Raw genomic sequence first — 20,512 nt, 5'->3', positions numbered from 1 at the left:
CCCCTACACTCAGCCAAAAGATGGTAAATTCATCTCATATTTGAATTCCCAGTTCCTAACGCATATATCTCTTTGTCAAGAGAGAGAGGAATTAGGAAATATCTTCAAAGATAACAGATTGCTTAGGAATGTGAGTATACCCAACATAAACACTTAGGAACTAATCTTACAAATTAAAGGTAAAGGAGAAGAACTCCATCGTGTCCCCATAAAAAAAAAATTAAGTATCCTTTTCCGTAAAAAGAAAAAAAAAAAAAAACTGCTCTAACTCAGAAAATAATAGACATTGATTTTTGCAAAGCTTTGTTTTTATATGGAAGAAGCAGGAAATGAATTAGAATCATCACACTTTCAAACTTCTACTGATTTCATTTCCAAAAGGTTTCTCCTTGAGTGATCATTTCAACATCAGAGATAATATTACCAGTGTCATCTCCCTCCTTTAGATCTGAATAAAGAGCACAATTAAGCCACTTAATTATTTTTTGAGATAAATATGTTTCTTATATTTCTAATTAACAATGGTCCCTCTGTGAGAAAAACTCCTACCTGTATGCATGAAGCCCCAGCTGAACAGATACAACAAATTTTGGATTATTAACTTTATCACTGATGGTTATATTTGTAAATGTGACTTGAAAGTGAAGAATGGCCTAAATGAAACATTCTTCTAGCCAAAGATGTAGCAATACAGATAGAATGAAAATAGCTTATATATTTCTAACTCCAAAAACGAACAGATTTAGTTTGTCATTGCAAACTCAAAATTTAATACCACAACAGGAATGGTTGGGACTTCAATACAATACTTTCAATAATGAACAGAACAAATAGGTAGAGGATCAACAAGGAAATGGAAGACTTGAGCAACACCATAAACTAACAAGACATAACAGACATCTATAAACACTCCACCAACAATGTCAGAACATACATTCTTCTCGAATGCACATGGAACATTCTCCAGGTTAGAACATGGGCTAGGCCATAAGTAAGCCTTGATACATTTTATTTATTTGTTTATTTTTAATCCTCACCCAAGGACATGCTTAGAGAAGGAAGAGGGGGCGGGAGTGAGAGAGAGAGAGAAACATCGATTGTTTGCCTTCTGTACGCTCCCCAAACGGAGATCAAACTGGAAACCCAGGTAAGTGCCCTGACCGGGAATCAAATGGGCAACCTTTAGGGCTTGGGACTACGCTCAACCAACTGAGCCACTCGGGCTAGGCAAACCTTGATACAGTTTAAAGGATTAAAATCATGCAAAGTATGTTCTTCAACCACAATGGAATAAAATTAGAAATCAATAACAAAAAGAAACTTGGGAGACTCACAAATATGTGAAAAACACACAACATGCTTCTTAACAACTACTGGGTCAAAAAAAATCAAAAGAGAAATTTAAAAATATTTGATATATATATAAAAAATAAAGATATAACATACCAAAACATGTAACATTCAGCTAAAAAAAACTGCTTAGAGGTAAATCTGTAGTTGTAAATGCCTATACATAATAAAAAGGAGGAGGAGGAGGGGAGGGAGAGGAGGGGGAAGTGAAGGCAGAGGAGGAGGAGAGGAGGGAGAGGAGGGGAAATGAAGGAAGAGGAGGAGGAGGGGAGGGAGAGGAGGGGGAAGTGAAGGAAGAGGAGGAGGAGGGGAGATAGAGGAGGGGCAAGTGAAGGAAGAGGAGGAGGAGGGGAGGGAGAGGAGGGGAAATGAAGGAAGAGGAGGAGGAGGGGAGGGAGAGGAGGGGAAATGAGGGAAGAGGAGGAGGAGGGGAGGGAGAGGAGGGGAAATGAAGGAAGAGGAGGAGGAGGGGAGGGAGAGGAGGGGGAAGTGAAGGAAGAGGAGGAGGAGGGGAGATAGAGGAGGGGCAAGTGAAGGAAGAGGAGGAGGAGGGGAGGGAGAGGAGGGGAAATGAAGGAAGAGGAGGAGGAGGGGAGGGAGAGGAGGGGAAATGAGGGAAGAGGAGGAGGAGGGGAGGGAGAGGAGGGGAAGTGAAGGAAGAGGAGGAGGAGGGGAGGGAGAGGAGGGGGAAGTGAAGGAAGAGGAGGAGGAGGGGAGGGAGAGGAGGGGAAGTGAGGGAAGAGGAGGAGGAGGGGAGGGAGAGGAGGGGAAGTGAAGGAAGAGGAGGAGGAGGGGAGGGAGAGGAGGGGAAGTGAGGGAAGAGGAGGAGGAGGGGAGGAAGAGGAGGGGAAGTGAAGGAAGAGGAGGAGGAGGGGAGGGAGAGGAGGGGAAGTGAGGGAAGAGGAGGAGGAGGGGAGGGAGAGGAGGGGAAGTGAAGGAAGAGGAGGAGGAGGGGAGGGAGAGGAGGGGGAAGTGAGGGAAGAGGAGGAGGAGGGGAGGGAGAGGGGGGGAAGTGAAGGAAGAGGAGGAGGAGGGGGAAGTGAGGGAAGAGGAGGAGGGGAGGGAGAGGAGGGGGAAGTGAGGGAAGAGGAGGAGGAGGGGAGGGACAGGAGGGGAAGTGAAGGAAGAGGAGGAGGAGGGGGAAGTGAGGGAAGAGGAGGAGGGGAGGGAGAGGAGGGGGAAGTGAGGGAAGAGGAGGAGGAGGGGAGGGAGAGGAGGGAAAGTGAGGGAAGAGGAGGAGGAGGGGAGGGAGAGGAGGGGGAAGTGAAGGAAGAGGAGGAGGAGGGGAGGGAGAGGAGGGGAGGTGAAGGAAGAGGAGGAGGAGGGGAGGCAGAGGAGGAGCCCAAGTGTCCATCAGCAGATGAATGGATGGAACATTCATGGCACATGAAGCTATGGAACATTTACACCGTAAAATACTACTCTGCTGTAAAACGGAAGAAAATTTTACCCTTTGTGACAGCATGGACATACCTGAAGAACATTATGCTAAGTGAAATAAGCCAATCAGAGAAAGACAAATACCATATAATTTCACTCATTGTGGAATTTAACGAACAAACTTAACTAATAAGCAAAATAGAGACAGACTCATAAATAGACAGCAGGCCGACAGCTCTGGTGGAGAGTACTGGGGGGTAGAGGGTTTGAGGAAAAAAGAGAAAGAATCATGGACACGGACAACAGTGTGGTGATTGGGGGGGGAGTGGGTAGAGGTAGAAGAGGGTATGAGGGGATAAATAGTGATGGAAAAATATAAATTAAATTTTAAAAAAGAGAAATAAGAAGAAAAAGAAAGAATGATCTCAAATCACTAACCAAACCTTCAAACTAAAGACAATGAAAAAACAGAGAGAGCATATTAAACCTAAAGAAAAAAGGGGGGCAGAAGTAATAAAGATTAGCATGGAAATAAATAAAACAGAGAAATTAATGAAAACAAAAGTATGTACTTTAAAAATCAACAAAATTGACAAACTGCTAACTAGGTTGATCAACAGAAAAGAAAGAATACTCAAATTACTAGAATTGGAAGTAAAAGAGGGGACATTATTAACAACCTTACGGAAATAAAAAAAAAGATTGTAAAGGAACACTATAAACAATTATATGCCAATAAATTAGATAATCTAGATAAAATGTACAAATTCCTAGAAAAACACAAACTACCAAAACTAACACAGGAAGAAATATACAAGAGATTGAATTAGTAATTAAAAAGTACCCACAAAGAAAAATCCAGACCCAGATGGCTCCACCAATAAATTCTACCAAATATTTAACAAAGAATTAATATCAATTCTTCAAAAACTCTTGGAAAATATAAAAGAAAGACTTCCCAGCTATTTTTATGAGGCCTGTATTACACTAATGACAAAACCATCACAAAAAAAACTGTCCCAAGAATCAAAGGTTGGATTAACATCTGAAAATAATTATTATAATATGCCATAGCAATAGAATAAAAAAACAAAATCCCATGATCTTTTTAATAAATACAGAAAAATCATTTGATAAAATGTGACACTGTTTAATAATAAAAACATCCAACTAACTAAGAATAAAAGGGAATTTCCTCAATCTGATGAATGGCGTCTATGAAAAACCCACAGTTACCATCATACTTAATGATGTAAGAATGAATGTTTTTTCCTAATATCAGGAAAGGGGCAAAAACATTATCAAGGAAGTGAAAATATAACCTATAGAATGGGAGAAATTTTTTGAAAATAATTTATCTAATTCTAGAATACATAAGGAACTCTTGTAACCTAATAATAAAGGACAAATAAATCAATTTTAAAAAGGATCTGACTAGACATTTTCCAAAAACCATATATAAATTGCCAATAAGCACATGAAAAATGCTCAACATCTATGACATCAGAGAAATGCAAATCAAAACCCCAATGAAATACCACTTCATACTTAGCATGATAGCTAGAATCAGAGTCCAGCAAAAACAAGCGTTAGCAAAGATGTGGAGAAACAGAACCTTCACATTTGTGAGAATATAAATTGGTGCAGCCACTCTGGAAAACAATTTGGCAATTCCTCAAATAGTTAAACAGAGAATTACCATATGACCCAGAATTCCACTCTCGGGTATACAAGAGAAATGAAAACAAATGTCCATATGAAAACATGTATACAAATGTTTATGGCAACATTATTCGTAAAAGCCAAAAAGTGGAAACAACCCAAATGTGCATGAACTGAGGAATGGTAAGCAAAATGTGGTATATCCATATGATGGAATAGTATTTCTCCATAAAAAGGAATGAAGTACTAACACATGCTACAACATGAATGAATCCTGAAAATGTTCTAAGTAAAAGAAGCTAATCACAAATGACCACATATTATATGATTCCACTCATACAAAATATTCAGAATAAGCAAATCCAGAGGCAGAAAGCAAATTAATGGTTATCAGGACTGAAATGATAAGTAGTTAGGGGACAGGAGTTGATGGGGAAAAAAAATAGAGGTTTCTTTTTTGAAATGATGATATATTTAAAATTAACTGTGGTGATTCTCACTTAAGGAATTTCTAAGATATGTATTTCAGGTAAAACGAAAAATGATCTAAAATGGAAGCTCCTGAGATACAAGGAACTGCAAACTGCAAATATGGTATGCATGTTTATCTAAATAAACATTTATTATACCAATAAATAAATAAAATAAAATTGACTGTGGTGGTATTTACACATATCTGGAAATACACTAAAAACCACTGAAGCATATTCTTTAAATTCATAAATTGTATAATATGTGAATTATATCTCAACGAAGTTTTTTAAAAACTAAACTGAACAAATATTCGAAGTCTGCCCAGTTCTCTGCTACCCCTAAACATTTCTCTGTAAGTTCTCCTCTTAGTCTCCCAATTCAGACTATGTGGGCAATTTTGGAGTTTGTACCAGAAGATCACCTAGATCAGCAATTTCTAACTGGTGTGCCACAAGAATTTTAAAAACATACAATACCTGACTGTTTAGTCAGGAGCACTGACCTTTTTCCCTTTAGACTGTCAGATAAAAAAATGACAACAGCCCAGCTGGTGTGGCTCAGTGGGTTGAGTGTCGTCCCTTGGACTGAGAGGTCCCAGTTCAATTCCTGGTCGGGGCATATGCCCAGGTTGAGGGTTTGATCACCAGTAGGGGGTGTGCAAGAGGCAGCCTATCGATGTTTCTCACATGTTTCTATCTCTTTCTTCCTTCCTCTCTCTCTAAAAAAATCAGTAAGAACATATTTTTTTCAAAAAATGACAACAGCCAAGACAACAATAAAGCCATCTGGTGTGAACAAACCAAAATTATACTTATTTTTTTCTCAGATTGGCAATAAATATATTTTTTGGTATGCTGCAGAATTTTAGTCATTACTTTAAGTGTGCATGAGATGAAACAGGTTGAAAATCAAGTGAATGATAGATCTCACCATCTTTTAATTTAACCCTATATCTTGACTGCCAAACATCTGTGAGAGTTGCATTTGGCTCACCAAATGAAATTGAGCCTTGTGCTGAATTGATGTGGTATAAATTAAAAGTAGAGTACAAAGATAAATGAACAATGAATCGCCAAAATTTTTCTTGGTTATCTTAGGAAGAAAGAGAAAGGAAAGAAAATGACTTGAGGATAAAATCAGTCCTTGGACCTGCGAGGATCTTTACTCGTCTCGTCCATCCTGTTTGTTTTACACACGAGAAGCCGGCAGCCCGGGAAAATTCAGGACCTGATTGAAGAGCATGCATCTCGTGGCTGGCCAATCATCCCAGTTTGCCTGGGTTGAAACAGGCAGAGGGAGAGGACTGGGGGAGAGGAAGGGAGTTCCCAGAGCTCACACAGGGAAAGTCCTGGGAAACCACGAAGTTGGTCACCCTTTGTTGATGGAGGCAAGCGGTTAGTGTCCCAGCTCCCGGCTCCTAACCCAGCCCTCTTTTCAAAGCCATGTCCTCCACTGTGAAGGACCTTCTGTGCCTCCTTTCCAAGGACTACCTTCTGGATGAGAATTTTTCAAAATCCACATTAAAATCAGTTAATTTTATTATGTGAACAAATACTTACATTTTAAGACCCAGTATTATTTTGGGCTATGAGTCAATCATTTTACCAAGATATTTAATATAAGTTTAACATCATATCCCTTTACTTCTCATTTGGCACATTGATTCCAGCGAGACTGAAGTTTTCATGGGTCTGGAGCTGATATTTCTACAGTACACTGCTATGGAATGGATACGTGGTACTCAGGGCCTGTTCTCACTAAGATAGTAAACACTAAAAACATAAATAGAAAAACAAAAACTGTTTTGAGTGACTAATCCACCTCCTTCCCTACAGGCTAGTTATTCTAACACAGGCACAAAGATATTTCTATGGAATTAGTTTCTTTTTGCTTACCTTAATCAACTACCCATCTAATGCCCACGTGAACATCTTAGAATCAAATCTACCAGGAAGAAAAAAAAATAAAGCCCCTCCATAGCCTAAGGCTACACAGGGCTTCTTAATCTGGAGTTTGTAGACGGAGTTGGGAAATATGGGGAGTCTGTGTAGCACATGAAATAGTATGTCAACATTTTCATGTGTGCTTTGTAATGGAGAGAGTTTGTTATATCCTCAAAGGAATCACTGAAATGGTCAAGAAATGCAGCTTTAAATCTTTCCTAGAGCAGTATTATGTCATACTCCTTGCACAGGACACAAAAGGAGAGTCAAGTGGTGAAACCTGACTCAGGGGGGAAGGTGGATTAATCCTTGATTACCTCTCCAGAGACCACAGAGTGGTGGACACACTGAGTAAGACAATGGACTGGGAATAAAAGCACAAAACAGAAGCTTAAAATAATTTCTAACACATAAGGAACAATTTTAGCGTGAAGGGAAAAAGATATAGTTACTATTGAAGAGTGTGTCTACCTTAAGTGATTGAGACATTTGGGATGATCATGAGATCTAATTAGGAAAAACTGAAACACCCCAAAGCACAATGAGAGACTGTTAACACCCAACAGGTAGATTTCTCTTCATCACTTAAACCTGTACCTCTCCCTCTTGAAAAACACATTTTGATATTGAGATAAAGCAGCCTCGGATCCTGACAATCCTTGGACGGCAAATTGAAAGCTTTAAATCTCATAAGCAGCTGAAGGAGGCAATAACCTTTTCTTCCGAAACCAATCTTTGCATGACTGTGCCCAGAGGCGAGGGTAGAGCTGGAAGATGGCCAAGTTTCCTTTACACTTTAATTTTCTGAATGACTGGTGTTAAAAAGAATTGACTCGACTATATTCTCATCAAGTTCTCTTGTGTTCTCAACATCTAAATACAGATTAAATATTTGAGTTACAGCACAGCAAACACACTGAAGAACATTAATCAGAGTCAAGCACTTGATACTGAAATAAAGGAATGCTATAAATTTAACACTAAAATGCATCGCTCTTGCAACAAAATAAAAACACTGATTTCTGATCAATAAATGTGATCTACTAACGATAAGTTTCTGAATATTTTACAAACCAGCTTTTAATTTTTGTTCCAAGGCGGCCTTTCTCCTATATGTCTTCATCTTATGCTTGTTTTTATAAATCGGTAGTTTCAACTGAGGGTTTTTCAGAATGCATTTTCTAAAACATATGCTTGGACAATATATCACCAGTGATTATTTGAATATGTTTACTAAACTTGCACAGTAAAATCGTGTTGGCTTTCCACACTGTTATATAGAAAAATAACAAAATGTATTATACATCTTGGCTTTTCTAAAAGATTATGCTCATTAAATGTAATGTTAACATAAACATAATTTCCTAGGGGGCAAAAATTCCGTCTTTTGAGTAATTTGTGCCTCGTCTAACTCCATGCCCTCCCAGGCATTTAACACTATGACATGTAACACTATAGTGACGCTGGCTTATTGCTATTCAAACATTCTTCAGGCTCGTGCTTCTCCATGCTAGTGGTTGAAAAATTTCAATGAGAACATCACTGTAAAAGCAAATGAATGAAAAGCTCAGCTCAATTTAACTAACCTTTATTAGGATACTACTGTGTGTTGAGTAGCATGCTAAATACTATCATGCTTACAAAAACAATATACAAGATGTACTCTCTAGGAGTATGAAAGATCATTAAAAATGCAGAATGTAGAGACAGGACACGATCAGAAAACAACACAAACCAGTCAATAACTAAATGTCAAATATGAGGTGAAAACAGTAAATGCTAGAGCACAGAAACAGCCCCATGAGCAAAGAGAACGGAGGAAAGTTTCAGGGAAGAGGTCAGACCAGAGTTGGCCTTTAAAAAGTTAGCAATCTTAAAACATAACTCAGACAAGGAAATGGGTTAGTCCATCCAGGCACAGACCTAGAGCCTGGGGTAAGAGGAAACAGGACGAAATAGGCTTCTTTCCAACAGAAGACAGACACACTGAGCTACAGGGCCAACAGGTAACACCGAACCATAGTGGGAATAGCTGTGAGGAATAAAAGAGCAAGACCTCATAAATATGACATTAAAGGGGCTCTAATTCTCAAAATATAAAGTCATAAAAGGCCCCTTTGTTTAATGCCAAGAAAGTCTCATAGTGGAAATTCCAATTTACAGTAGACCATTAGTTTTCAATCAAGAATAAGGAAAGACAGGAAGAGGGATCAAAATTACTCCCAGAGCTTTTTCACATAACCCATGCTTGTGTTTGGTGTCTAAAACATCCCTCTAAAACCACGTGCCAAAATCTCTGGAGAGGAATATAGCGTGTCTATTTGGAAAAAGCTCTGTGTGCGCCCTCGTTCAGATGAAAACCACAGCTGAAGGGCTTTGGAAGACCACAGAATGGCATCTTTCATCAACAATACACTGCAAGACCAATGTATTTCCTTAGCCCAGTGTGCCTGACATTTAGATGCACAGAGGAGCTCTCCCCACATCCTACTGTGCTCACCAAACACATGGCTCGGGTTGTTTTCAGTTGCTGCAACAAAACCAAACATCTCTACCAGAAGCAAGCAACTGAAGTTGCACAATGTGACAGCATAGGAACATAATAAAATCAGCTGTCATTAAACACATACACACACCCAAAAGACAGTCAGAGGTTAGAGCCACCACATGTTTACTGCCTATGTTAACCTTCTATGACATAGATTCTTGCATCATCTCTTGGCATTACCGTATTTTTTTAAAGATTTAGTAAAGGAAAGGAACAAGTTATCTCACGGAAAGGACATCAAACAGAAACATGAATTCAAATAAACTCATCAAACAAACAGATGAGTTCTTACTAGGTATCTAGTAAATACACACTTCATTATAAGGTTTAGTCAAGCATTCGAGGCTATTTTTTTTGTCTTTTATTTATCATTATACAGCTTAGAATTTTCTGGGTTGAAGTATATTTACCAATGCAGGGAAATACATGACCACAGCACGGTACATGCTATGGGACACCCAGAAAAGACCACACCTTGAGACAGCTACCACTGAGAAGGCAGTTAAGGGGCTGGCTAATTAAGAGGGATTAGCCCTGGCCGGTTTGGCTCAGCGGTTAGAGCGTTGGCCTGCGGTCCACAGAGACCCAGGTTCAGTTCCCGCTAAAGGCATATACTTCGGCTGCAGTTTGTCCTCGGCCCTGGTCAGGTTGTGCAGGTGGCGGCCACTCGATGTGTCCCTTTCACGTCGATATTTCTCTCTCTCTCTTCCTCTCTCTCCCTCCCACTCTATCTGAACAAAATATCAACAAATGTCCTCGGGTATGTCCTCGGGTGAGGATAAAAAATAAATAAAAATAAAAGAGGGACTAAGGAAACAGGACTCTTTCCATATGTCTTTCTCAGGAGGTTTGAGGAGACAGATTCCATTAGAAAAAAAATTTAATGGTAGAACAGTTTTGAACAAGTACCTCATTTCCTTGATTCAAAGATACATTCTTCCCATATTGTTTCTGAAGTCAGGATACCTCTTTCCACAGGCACAGGCATTTGATATAGAAACTTTTCCCTCATGTTGTCATTAAATTGATGATGCATCTTAAAATGATAGTACCTTAATCTTTTTTAAAATAATAAGAGTATAAAAAGAGAATTTGCATGGGATGTAAAGACACAGTTAAGATTGGACAGTGCATGGTCAGGTTGATGAGCATATCTGGGGACTTCCTCCCCATGCCCCCCTTCAAATACAAGCCTAGTTGATGCAATTATGATGAAGCATTCCTGACAATGTCTCCTCAAAACCATATATTAATAGTAATCTCCAGCTCACACATACACGACTGTGAGTAATGCCCAGCATTGAAAAGCCAGAAGCATCATGTAATCAGTTCATACAATCGACTTTCAATCCACCTTATGAAAAGTATGCCAACTTTTTCCTTCTTGTTTCCATCAAGAAAGTCATGGAAACAAATATCCGGTCAACTGCTATTATATTGGGGAACAGAATGCTGATACAGAGAGGAATACAAAAACCTGGATTTTAACTCTGGTTTCTTCAGCTGGGTTTTATATAAATGACTTAACCTTGCCTTGACTGCTTTTGATTGTCTCTATAATAACATCCAACAGAGAATAATAAGACAACTGACTCACTTCCCAAGGATCTTTTAAGCAGCAATGACTAATACTATCAAAGGCTTTTCACTGCCATTATTAAAGTTAGGAATTTCAAAGTCAAAATAGCCTAATTTTATTTAAGTTACTTGCATCTACAAAAGCACATTAAACATAAATTATTTTGTGTTTAATAGAGAACTTCATCAATAGAGACCAAAGCTGAATGTGAGATGGTGCAGGGTAGGTGAGGGGGCAGAATACAGTACGTAGAAAAGGAAACAGCCACAGAAGCCAAGTCTTAAAGCTTGTATGAACGATAAACCATCAACTGTGAGCTACTCTGAGCAATAGAGCTTCTTCACCACCCTCCGTGGCCCACCCTGAATACGTGTGATGATGGAATTCGCAGATCCAATGCTTAGCAGTGCCTAGTTCTGAAAAAACAGTTCTGTGATTTGTGAGAACTGTTTCTGAGAAACTTAAAGTGAAGGACAAATAGCTACAAACAGCAGTCAGTTGCCTTGTGACCACTTTGAAGCCATTAATATAAATATAGATTCTACCCCTGAGGAAAAATGTGAGAAGCAATCATGATTAGATGGTCTCCCTCGGAGGAAAAAGCCCTAACTGTATAAATTAAGCAGCTATCATCAGTAGATCAATATCAGATTCAATCATGGAAACACTTCTGTATGTGACCTTGACAAAATCAATCTTACTCAAGGTGAACAGGAGAGTTTGAAATTCAAGGCACACATAAAGGCTCTTTCTTCTTAATTACTAACCTGGAAATTATTTCCCTGGTATCTACAAACAGCTGCAATAGACAGATGTCAGCTTACTAGAAGGCCCCCTGCTTGCCATGGTATAAATGGTAGTTCACTGGCTGGAGCACCTTCATGGTCCTCCAGCAGCTCCTCTCTCAGCCTGGCACAACTCTCAATAACACTTCCACAGTAATCAAAAGCATCTGCCTGCATGTGCTCTTTCTCTTTCTTTCCATTTCTTCCTCTTTCCCTCTCCACCCACACACACACACACACAGTCACACATACTCATGTTTTCCACACTTGATGCTTAATAAGTATTAGTAGATGTGTTATAGGTAGAAGTGGAGTTCTTGAGGTGTCACAAGGAAATAAAATTTCCTGAGGCCCCTATGGGAGGATGGTGTTGCATGGACAGCATTATTGATGATGTGAAATTAAGGGGGTTCCCTTCCAAGGTCCCAACTCTGTCTGTCTTGCCATGGAAGAAGCCAATCTTGTCTTCAGCAGTGCCAGAATTACGGCCACTGCCGACAGTCTCTGCTCCACATTCAAGTCCAGTCCAGTCTAGCATCTTATGTACAGAGTCCGCATGGCCATAGGCCACACAGCTGCTTAAGCCCACATGGCTACGGAGAGAAAGCAGGTGAGCACACAGCCAGGTGCGGGGTCAAGAAGCCAGAGAGAGAACAAGAGCAAGCCATAGTGCAAGAGGGAGGGAACTCCTGGTCTGGGGATTTTAACTTTCCAAGATTTCCCATGCCTCTGATGGGTCCACCCCCTAGCCAATCCATTGTTCCCAGGCTAAACTGACCGGCAAGCATCTCTCTGCACCACCCTGACTTATATTGCACCTATTTCCAGTGAAGCTTCCTTTAATGTCTAGCCTTCCCTTTGCTCTCTTCCTTTTATTAATATTAACTAGCTAATGACAACAGTGCTATTTCCCCACACATAATAAATGCCGTTCTCTCTTTTATCAGAACACATTTTTTTTAATAGTGACAAAAATTCATTAAAAGAATTAAAATGGCACACTACAAAATATTTAAAGGAGGAACAGAGAAACAGAAAACACAAGAGATATATAGAAAATGAAAAGTAAAATAGCATATGTAAATCCAACTGTATCAATAATAACATTAACTGCCAATGAATTAAACAACTGAATCAAAGTCAGAGATTGTCAGACTGGATAAAATACAAGGTCAAACAATTGGCTCTGCAGAAGACACACAGTAGATTCATAGATGCAAAATATTTCAAGTAAAAAGATAAAAAAAAAAAGAGACATGATGCAAACAATGACCACAAGAAAGCTAGAGTAGCTATACTAATATCAGCCAAAGAAACTTAAAAAAAAAAAAAAAAAGTTACTAGAGATAAAGACAGACATTTTATAATGATAAAATAGTCAGTTCATTAGAAACACATAACAGCCCTGGCCAGTTTGGCTCAGCGGTTAGAGCGTCGGCCTGCGGTCCTGAGAGACCCGGGTTCGGTTCCCGCTAAGGGCACGTACCTCGGTTGCAGTTTGTCCCCGGCCCTGGTTGGGTCGTGTGGGTGGCAGCCACTCGATGTGTCCCTTTCACGTCGATGTTTCTCTCTCTCTCTCCCTTCCACACTCTATCTAAACAAAAGATGAGGGAATGTCCTCGGGTGAGGATAAAAAAAAAAAAAAAAAAGAAACACATAACAAATATAAATATATGCATTTAACAACCAAGCTCGAAAAATACATAAAGCAAAACTGACAGAATTGAAGGGTAAAACAATAACAGTTTTCATTTCTTTCTAGAAAAACAGAAAAACTAAAAAGATCAAATGGTAAATAGAAGAATTAAATAACACTATAAAACAACTGGACTTACCAGACAGCTGTAACCAACAACTACAGAATACTCATTCTTCCCAAGCACACATGAAAATTTTTCCAGAACCCACGCCATATGCTAGATGATAAATAAACCTCAATAAATTTAAAAAGATTAAAATCATACAAACTATGTTTGTCAACCATAATGGAATGAAATTAAAAATCAATATTGGAGAAGTTTTTTGAACACTTGGAAATTAAATAACACCTTAAATAACCAGTGGTCAAAGAAGAAATCACAAGAGAGATTTTAAAAATCTTTGAGATAAATGAAATAAAAGCACAACATACTGAAACTTATGGAATGCAAATAAAGCAAGACTTAGAAGACAATTTATAGTGGAAATGCCTTTAAAAAAAAAATCTCAAATTAATAACTTAACCTTCATTTTATGATACTTAAAAAAAAAAATCAAGTTAAGCCAATGCATGAAGAGGGAAGGAAGTGATAAGCATTAGACTAGACTGAAAATTAATAAACTAGGGAATAGAAAAGCAAAAAAGAAAAATCAATAAAACCAAAAATTGGTCCTATGAAAAGATAAACAATGTTGACAAATTTTTCACTATACTGACTAAGAAAAATGAGAGAAGACACAAATTACAAAAGTCAGGAATGAAATAGGAGACATCACTACTAACCTCACAAATTTCAAAAGGACTATTAGGGTATACTGTAACTCATGCCAACAAATTAGATAATTTAGATGAAATGGAAAAATTCTTAAAAAGACACAAAGTACCAAAACTGACACAGAAAGAAATCGACACTCTGAATAGACCTATAAAAAGTAAAGAAGTTACAGTAATAATTTTTAAAGTTTCCACAAAGTTTGCTTCATTGGAGAATTTCACTAAAGATTTTTAAAAGTTAATACCAATTCTTCACAGACTCTTCCACAAAAAAACAAAAGAAAAAGAAAAGGAATCACTTCTCAAATAATTATCTGAGGCCAGCATCATCCTAATAACAAAACTAGACAAAGTCATCACAAGAAAAGGAAAATATATATATCCTACTTATAAACTATCAAAAATACTCAACAAAATAGTCAAACCAAATACAGAAATATATTAAAAGGATACACCATGACCAAGAATAATTTATTCCAGAAATGTAAGGTTGGTTTAACATTCAAAAATCAATTAATGTAATATGTCATATCAATAAATAAAGAACAAAAATCACATAACCATCTCAGTAGATGCAGAAAAAAACATTTGACAAAATACAACATACTTTCCACAATTAAAAAAAAACAAAAACACTCAACAAACTAGGCCTAGGACTTCCTCAACTTGAGAAAAGGCATCTCTGGGGTGGAGGGAGGGACTAATATATTTAAAGATGAAAAACTAACTACCTTGTGATCAGAAATGAGAGAAGAATATCTGTTCTTGCTGCATCTATTCAATGTGATACTGGAGTTCTGCCAGCACAATTAGACAAGCAAAAAAATGAAAGTCTTATAAATCAGACAGGAACAAGTAAAACAATCTCTATTTGCAGAAGAAATAATTTTATATAGAAAAATCAAAGAAATCCACTAAAAAGACTGTTAGAGCTAATAAATGAGTTTATAATGTTACAGGTTACAAAATCAATATATATAGATCAGTGTGTTCCCATACAATAGCAATGAGCAATCAAAAATGAAGTTAAGAAAACAATTCCATTTAAAATGACAATAAAAAGAATAGAATACATAGAAATAAATGTAACAAAAGACATGCAAAACTTTTATTCTAAAAATTATAAAACATAGTTGAAAAAATTTAAAAGATCTAAATAGATGCAAAGACAGTATTTTTGAGATGGCATTATTCCCCAAATCAATCTGCAGAATCAATACAACCTATATCAAAATCCCAGCTTTTTTTTCAGAATTTAATGAGTGCATCTTCAAATTCGTATGAAAATGCAAAAGACCTAGTACAGTCAAGACAATCTTAAAAAAGAAAAACAAAATAGGAGGACTTACACTTTCCACTTTCAAAATTTCCTACAAAGATAATAATAAAAATAGTATGGTACTGGAATAAAAATAGACAGATCAATGGAATAAAATTAATTAAAATAAAAATAAAAACAAAATAAACCATTACATTTAACATTTTAATAAAACTATAAAATTAAATCCTCACATTTATGGTCAATTGTTTTTTCTTTTTTTTTTTTTAGCATGGACATTTTTTATTTTACAAATGAAAATACAATGCAATATACTACTGTGAAATTGACCCTGAAATCACACTCTAAATTCATACTTTAGTTGAATTTCTCAGTTCATCAATTAATTCCACTGAAAACTGACTAAGCCTCTGTCTGCGGAAGAAGAATAGACCCGATTGGCCCTGGCCAGTTTGGCTCAGCGGTTAGAGCGTCGGCCTGCGGTCCGGAGAGACCCGGGTTCGGTTCCCACTAAGGACACGTACTTCGGTTGCAGTTTGTCCCCGGCCCTGGTTGGTCGTGTGGGTGGCAGCCACTCAATGTGTCCCTTCACGTCGATGTTTCTCTCTCTCTCTCTCCTTCCCCTCTCTCCCTCCCACTCTATCTGTACAAAATATGGAAAAATATCCTCTGGTGAGGATAAAAAAAAAAAAAAAAGAATAGACCCGATTGAACCATGAGTAATGAAGATGACTGGCAAGATTAAGCAAAGGGAGTGATTGTAGCTCTGCTTCAAATTCTTTTTCTTCTTGGAAACATTCTCCATGGCCATATGCGACTTAAAGACCATGACTGTCCTGGCCAGAGCAGAAGGTTAAAGCTGCGTCATAGAGAATCGTAAACCACTCTTCTGCCTTCATTCTGTGATATCCTCATCTCTCAGAGAGGTCTGGCTAAACCACAATATTCTTTGCAAGAGCATTCAAGGCCCTTACTTGGGTCACATCTGCTACCTTTAAAGAATATTCTGAGCTAGAAAGAGAGGCTCCCATGACAACAGAGGAATTTTGAAACTTCATTCCTGAACCTCTAGCAGACCCAGCAGAATAGAAGCCTCAAGGATTCTTTGTAGATTTCTGTCTGTTCACTCCTGGCATTACCACAACCCTGCCTTTTGCCTGATCAATGAGTCACTTTATTAGTCCTTCTAGCGCCAAACTATCACATCACTGTCAATACTCGTCCAAATCCCAAAGTTAAGAGAGTGTCTAGAGCTCCCATTAGATCGTGAACCATGTCAAAGGCTTGGTGGGAAGTGACTGGCAGAGACCGGCACATGGCCACCAGAAACATGCACAGCTCCTTGTCAACAGGTCCATCTCCTGTCAATGCCCTAGTACCAAACCACTAGCATCATAAAGCCTGTCAGCCTTTATCACCTCAATTTCATGATCTGAATATAAAAAGTCACCTGCATGTGGCTGAATCTTCACAAAAACTGAGATCTGGACACATTGCTTCACTACTTGAAGGATACCCATGCTGGGTGTGGTTCCTCCTTCCAATGAGCCCAATAAACCCAAATATACTAACATAATTGAATCAACCAGCACCCCCTCCTCTGCATTCATGCCAACCCCACTAAATCAGCCCACACTCCATGAGAAATCATCTGCTGCTCCAGCCTCCTGGACAGTATCCACACTCCTTTCTGCTCTGAGGAGGACCCAGCCTTCCACCCTCCACCAGTTCCTCCCTTGTGGTCAACTGACTTACATCAAGGATGCCAAGACAATGCAATAGAGAAAATAGTCTTTTGAAGGTATCGCCCTGGGACAACTGTATGTCTACATGAAAAAGGATAAAACTGAACCTCTTCTTTCCAACCATACACAAAAAAATAATAACTCCAAAAGGCTACTTGAACTGTACATATAAAAGTTAAAACTACAGCCCTGGCCAGTTTGGTTCAGCAGTTAAGCACGTCGGCCTGCGGTCCAGAGAGACCCGGGTTTGGTTCCTGCTAAGGTTGGGGTCATGTGGTGGCAACCACTCAATGTGTCCCTTTCACGTCGATTCTCTCTCTCTCTCTCTCTCTCTTCCCCCCCTCCCTCCCTCCCTCTCTATCTGAACCAAAAAGTGGAAAAATGTCCTCGGGTGAGGATAAAAAAAAAAGTTAAAACTACAAAGATCCTAGAAGGTAGAATTAAATCTTAGTGACCTTGCAAGAGACAAAACTTTCTTAGATACAACACCAAAAGCATAAGTGACTAAAGAAAAAATAGATAAATTAGACCATCAAAATTAAAACCATTTGTGCTTTGAAGAACACCTTCAAAGGACAATCCACAGAATGGGCAAATATTTTTGCAAGTCACATAGCTGATAAGAGTTATATCTAGAATATATTAAAAACTCATTTTACTTAATAATAAGGACTGCCCAATTTAAAATGGACAAAAGATTTGAATAGATATTCCTCCAAGGATGATAAAAAGATTGAAAATATGCACATAAAAAGATGCTTGACTTCATTAGTCATTACAGAAATGCAAATCAAAAATCACAAAGACATACCACTTCACACACACTAGAACACATATAATTAAAAGGATAATAAAAAATGTTGGTGAGGATGTGGAGAAACTGGAACTCGTGCATTACTATGGAAATGTAAAATGGTGCAGTTACTTCGGAAAACAGTTTGATAGTTCCCTAAAATGGTACACATAGAATTATGATATGACCCAGGAATTCTACCTCTAAGTATATATCCTAGATAAATGAAAACATAGTCCACACAAAATCTTATAGATGATGTCCACAGAAACATTATTTGTAGAAGCCAAAAGGTAGAAATAACACAAACATCCATAAACTGAACAAGAGATAAACAAAATGTTGTACATCCATACAATGTAATATGATTTGGCATTAAAAACTCACAATATACTGATAAATGCTACAATACAGATAAACTTTAAAAATAGTATGCTAAGTAAAAGAAGCCAGACTCACCTAAAATATCCAGAGTAAGAAAATCCATAGAGACAGAACGTAGATCAGTGGTTGCCCACAGGTGGGAGGAAAAGGGATGTGACTGATGAGCACAGGATTTGTTCAAGGAATGATGCAAGTATACAAGTGGACTGTGGAAACAGTTTCACAACACTGTGAACATACTAAAAACATACTAAAAACCAATGAGTTGTATACATCAAACCAATGACTTGTTTGATGGCTGAATTTCATCTCTATAAGCTGAGAGAGAGAGAGAGAGAGAGAGAGAGAGAGAGAGAGGAGAGAGAGAGAGAACTTAGAACTTGCAATGGCTTCCATATCATGTTCAAGTGGTTGTCTACCGAGTCCCTGTCTGCTCCACAATCAGATCTCATACTACCTCTTTATCTTTTCAAACTTACTCTCAACTGTATTAGTTATCTATGGCTGTGTAACAAACCACCTCCAAATTTAGCATCTTACAAAAACAAACGTTAATTATTGCACAGTCTCTCTGGGTCAGGAACCTGGGAGTGGCTTGGAGTGGCTTAGCTGGGTGTTCAGGCTCAGCTTCTTGGTACCTACCAGGACTGTCGTTATCCAAAGGTTTGACTCAGGAGACATTTACTTCCAGTTCAGTCACACAGCTGTTACAACACCTCAGATCCTTGCTAGATGTTGACTAGAGATGTCACATCAGTTGCGTGCCACACGGGCCTCTCAGCTCATCACATGTCAGCTAGCTCCCAGCAGAGAAAGTGATGGTACACAGAATGTGAGTAGGATGAAGGTCAGGGTCTCTGTAACCTGACCTTGCCAATGGCATGCCATCACTTTTTCTATAGTCCACCCCTTAGAAGCAAGGCCCTCACCCCAGGCCACCCAGAAGGCGGGCACTGCACAAGGGCATACCTGACCAAAGCAGAGAATCAATGGGGCATCTCAGAGGCAGTCTGCTCTCACCACGCCACTCATTCCTGCCCCTGTACCTTCACTCCTAACTCTCTCTGCTCTCAGTCTAACCCTTCCCCAGCTCAAAACCAGGCCATTATTTAAGATGAGCTCAAAGTCCACGCATCCCATGAAACTTTCCCTGATTACTCATTACTCTCAACTCCTTCATGTTTTATAATGACACTACATCATTTACCCCTTAATTATCTCCCCTCTTGACTTATTATTCAAAGTCTCTCTCTCTGACAGCACGTGCTCCGTGTGAGATTCGGTAAGAGATGCAGCACCGCAGGCCCCACCCAGACCCACTGAGCAGCACCTGCATTTCACGGCGTGTAGAAGCGCGGGCAGCACTGCAGAGCGGCACCCTCGCTCCGTTTCCTGTGCCAGCGCCCGCTTCTGACGACTGCGGTATTGGAGCACTTGCACCGTTTCTTCTATTTCTTCTGCGCACACACACACACACACTCTCATATTAAACAGCTTAGTGCTGAGCACATGGAACACAAATTAAACCTCCTAGAGAGGACACACCACTAGGACTGACTGAACTGAAAAAGACTAGAATACATGGGTGAATGGAAAGACCTAAACTGTGCTCCCAGCTCAAGGGTGAGGGTGAGGGTGAGGGTGACTTTGAGTAAGTCACTTAATCACCCTGCATTTTCATTTCTTTATCTGAAAAATGAGGGATGACCATGGAATCTCTGATTTTTAATCCATTTCTAAATACGTATAAATCCGCAATGAAATTAAAATGAACATAATTTGATAGTACCTAAGCGTTAAGAAAGCATTTGGGAATCCTTTGGTGGCTAAACGTGATCGACGTGAACAGCAGCGATGACTGCATTGTAGCTGTGGGAAAACCTCGCTCGGTCCAGGAACGTTTAGTAAAAACCATGTAACTGTGTGATGTATTTGATGCCTCTTACAATTTAGGCCACGTCACGCGTTCGCTCCATAGAAGACATAAACTGTTAAAGCCTGCAATGAATATTTGGCTGGAGAACAACAGGCTAACTGGGAGACCACATGAAATCGGCCCAAGTTTACACCCGGGAATCCCCCCACCCGAGCTCTGCCTGGGGAAGGGAGCTCCGGCT

General features: G+C 39.0%; 1 pseudogene; it reads right to left on the bottom strand.

Annotated features, from left to right (window-relative positions):
* Positions 1–16,405: 16,405 nt before the first annotated feature.
* LOC118641553 lies at positions 16,406–17,083 on the bottom strand (annotated as a pseudogene).
* Between the last annotated feature and the right edge of the window lie 3,429 nt (positions 17,084–20,512).

The sequence above is a fragment of the Molossus molossus genome, unplaced genomic scaffold, assembly GCF_014108415.1.
Source record: "Molossus molossus isolate mMolMol1 unplaced genomic scaffold, mMolMol1.p scaffold_m16_p_3, whole genome shotgun sequence".
Classification (NCBI taxonomy): Eukaryota; Metazoa; Chordata; class Mammalia; order Chiroptera; family Molossidae; genus Molossus; species Molossus molossus.
Note: the sequence above shows the minus strand (reverse complement) of the source record. Positions and strands in the feature narration are given on the sequence as shown.